Source organism: Lepisosteus platostomus, chromosome 9, assembly GCF_059453375.1.
Source record: "Lepisosteus platostomus isolate fLepPlt1 chromosome 9, fLepPlt1.hap1, whole genome shotgun sequence".
NCBI lineage: Eukaryota > Metazoa > Chordata > Actinopteri > Semionotiformes > Lepisosteidae > Lepisosteus > Lepisosteus platostomus.
The window spans coordinates 6177878-6182135 of NC_142619.1; the positions used below are offsets into that span (position 1 = coordinate 6177878).

General features: G+C 36.3%; 1 non-coding gene across 1 annotated transcript; it reads right to left on the reverse strand.

Moving 5' to 3' along the window:
• Positions 1 to 2893: 2893 nt before the first annotated feature.
• Positions 2894 to 2965, reverse strand: trnac-gca (transfer RNA cysteine (anticodon GCA)). The gene has a single exon. It is a non-coding gene; the product is annotated as a tRNA-Cys (tRNA).
• Positions 2966 to 4258: the final 1293 nt, after the last annotated feature.

Below are 4258 nucleotides of genomic sequence, written 5' to 3' on the forward strand. Positions count from 1 at the left end.
CCTCGGGCTCATGCACTTTCATTTTCATAGCAAACAGACCTGACAGATACAAAAATGGCAACTTCTGAGTTTTGAAAACTAGCCTAATAAGAACAGTTTTCTAGACAAAATGTGCTACCCCGCCTCTAATAGAACTCTTAATTTTTCCATTCTTCTTTATGGCTTTTCATGAGAACAGCAGGGAAGAGCACTTTACAGCTCAATAGCGTCACAGGCCCTCAAGGCTAGGAGCACTTGGGGAGTGTCATCGGAAACCCAAGAGCCCACAGAGCAAGACTTCACGGGGGTAGCAACAACACCGCTCAGTTCCTGCTGGTTTTTCCTCCTCCCACATTAATTTCAGTGAAATTGTTTTTCAATAAAGTCCTCTTTAGACAAAGTCAAGTGAAAGTTTTAGAGATTTCTAGAGCTTTGAAAAACTGGGGAGTGGGAAGGGTTAGACACCTCAAGAACAGGCCACAGGTCATTATGAGGGCTGGAAGGGAACTGGGCTTGTGCCAGGTGCTGGGGTTTGGGCACCCCTCCAGACACTACAGTACAGGCAGCCCCCAAAAGAGGTTGATTTGGGAGTTTTTAGAGCCCATGAAATTATGTTAGCTACTCTGTGTTCCAGGGGAAGAGAAAAGTCAGGCATGTCTGCAGGCTTTAACAAAATTTGTGTTTTCGCTTAGAAAATAAGAAAAAAAATGTCACACTGTGAGCATAGGGTCATTTTCATGTAATCTTATTATTTAAAGGTAAGGCTGCATGATGAGTTTTGTAAACAATTTTTACTGAAGCTGAGAAGCACTAGTTTGAATTTTGGCAGAATTACTTATTTTGGTGAACTTGTCATAGCCACCCAAGTGGGGGGATTTTATCGATGCTTAAGAAGATGCCGAAAAAATGTCCTGTACCGTACAGTAAATCCACCATTTTTCTTGCAATCGTTTTTAAAAAAAAACTGCTGTCGCATCATCCAGGTGGGGCTACACATTGGTGGTGGTGGAGGGGAGTCCCCATTACCTGTAAAGCACTTTGAGTAGAGTGTCCAGAAAACACTATATACTGTAAATGTAAGGGATTATTATTAATTATAGTTAGGTATGTGTGCACAGGGAGTTTATCTTGATACCTAATGTCGAAGAGGGTATTACCTTTATAGTTTAGCATCTTACCTTAGAAAAATCACTATGAATGCTTTCTGCTACCCATTACAACATCATATTTCATGCTAATGAACTTGTGGCAGCATCACTGTTGTGTTTTTAAAAAAACAAACATTTTCTTCTCATGGGGTGTTATTTAGGGATGGGAGTGCACATGGAATTATGGGATAAATTAAACAAAACTATATTTAAAAAATCTTGAATACTTGAAATGAACTATAAACTATGGTTTAAAATCTCAGTAAAAGTCAATGAAGTGTATAATGTATAAATTGTATAAAAGTTCCATTATAGAAAATAAAATACTTAATACTTAAGTATTTTTAAATACTTTATAGTATTATTTATAGTATTTTTAAATACAACAAATACTTAATTTTCACACACTTGAGAGGATTTGTAAGGGTAGACATTTTTAATCATACTTTGAAAGCATGAGCAACATTTTGAAAGCAGATTATTTCTATAGTATTAATTCTGTATATTCCAGAATATATAGAATTCTATATCCATTTTCATTTTCCATTTTCCATTTTTCTGACCTCTTCTTTCAATTCAGGGTCACGGGGGCAGAACCTAACCCGACAGGCAATGGGGAAAAGGGCAGTGTATACTCTGGACAGGATGTCAGTGTATCACAGGGTAGACAGATACAAACACAGACACTCACACATAAGCCCACTTTTCCCAGAAGCAAGTTAACTTAAAAGTGTCTCTGGACTGCAAAAGAAGACTCACATGAATGCAGGGAGAACATGCAAACTCCACACCAACAGCATCCCTGGTCCAGAATTGAACCCAAGACCCCAGTGTAGCAAGGCAGCAATGCTAACTATTGTACCACTATGTCACCATACCTCTGTAAGTTATGAAGTGTATTTTATTTCTAATTTTTCATTTCTTTCTATGGTTGCACAACATTATAGGATGAATGTAAGAAAATATTATCTGAGTAACAATTCAGGGTGCATGGAAAGACAATATTTTTTTTAGCAAGCCCAAGCTAAGTTAATTGCCTCACTTGCTTTATTAAAGATGCACATTAAGGGAAAAGGGAAAAGGGATAATTTACAGATGAAAGGAGAGAAGAAAGAATAACATTTTAAAAATGTGTTTGGAGTAAATGCTTTTGGTTACTGGTAATATTGCTTCAAAAAGAATCGTTTACACTTATATAACAATTGAAATACTTAGCAAGGTGTAACTGTGTCAAGTTATAAGTCCAAGTGAAGTTATTCCTTATAACTGTAACTGTAAGTTAATAAAGATGATCAAAATAAATCACATTATACAAAAAACAAAACCTCTTAAATTGTCACAGATGACTTTGTCCATTTTTCTGTCTTGAGAGACATACAAGATGTTTCTTTGCAGTTGCAAAATGGAATTGGCATTTCATGACAAAACACGGAAGTTGTGAATTCATGCCTGTGTAAGATTTCCTAATGGCACATGTAATTAATATAAGAAATTACAGAACACTAACAATGGGCAAAAGCCAAGTTTATATTTTTCCATTAAAGAACCACAAAACCCACAAAATACTAAAAGAAACATTTATTAATAATTATAATTAATAATAATTGCTTACACTTATATAGCGCTTTTCTGGACACTCCACTCAAAGCACTTTACAGGTAATGGAAATTCATTCCTGGGAGACCTGCTTCACACCTACTTCACTTCAATGGGTTGCCAGTTGTGAGTTGCAGGATGATATGGCCGGTGGCAAAAAGACAGGAAACAGGGGGCACCTGGATTTGAACCAGGGACCTCTTGATCTGCAGTCAAATGCTCTACCACTGAGCTATACCCCCACGCTTTAATGATACTCATTTGGCTCTACATGGGAAGAAAGTTTAATAAGATCTCTACATAATTTTTTATTCATTTGAATGTTTCTGTTCCTTGTATAAAATAGAAATGGGGTCTGTTCTCTAGATTTACAGATCATCTGCATTAACTAAAGCATAATTTATTGGCAGCACACTTTCACTCGATCATTGCTTAAACATTGATATACACATCAAAAAAGGATGATTACAAAATGAGATAATTAATAAGAACATATAAACAAATTTAACGTCATAAAGGCAGCAAGTTGAAGAACATTTTCTTTGTTCTCCAAATAGCAGGTGCTCTTTGAAAAGAATAGATGCATGATGCTAATCTTGGAACTATTGTTTTTATTACTTTTCCTGGCTTTACCTTTTCATCTTAGGACTTCAAAGATGGCTTTTGTTTGAGAGTAAGACATACTGTATGCAAGCAACTAGGACATACCAATAAATTCCTTTGTCACTGACCTTGCACAGAACTCCACCATGTGATATCCATCTATAGTATGTCACTGATAAAGCAGTCAATGGAGTTCTATTCAGGAAGTGTAAACTATTGGACAATAAACCATTCAACATAATAACCACTTCTCCTTGTGAACTGGTAAATCTAAGGGTTAAGAGACATTAAAATGGGTCAATGAAAGCACAATGGGTAACAGAGCTTATTCTCTATGGAAACTAACTCTACCCCCATTCAGTAACTTACAGAGATGGTATCAGATCTTTTTTCTTTACATTAAGGGCTGGCTTTGGTATGTTTTCAAGAGTGGTATGTGTCCAGGAAATTGCACAATTTCTTGATTTTTAAATTACTCAGAGCCTGTGAGACTCTAACTGTTCAATTAAAGGCTTCCTTTCACATCGATGATAGTGAAGATAAACTGCTGAAAAAAACATGTCTGGAGCAAAGGGTGTAGTGAAATCAGAAAGAAGATTGTAGATCATTAGATATGAGGTGGTTTCAAGTTGAAATTCAAAGAGCAATGAACTAATATTTAAAAAAATTCTTAATTATTATTATTTTTTTCTAACATTATATCTCTTTTTCTTTCTTGTTCTTTTTTCATTGCTTCTAGGCATGGTCTTGAAACCTATTGTTTTCAGCGTTAGGCTGCAGTTTGTCTTTGTCACCCCGGTCTACAGATCAGGGCAGCACTGTGCTTGGTGGTCAGTGCTTCTGGCTCACAGCTCCTGGTATCCTGGTTAGGCTGTAGCCTTACTGCTGTACTAGATTCCAGTTCACTGAGACATTTTAAGGACGAAGAAATT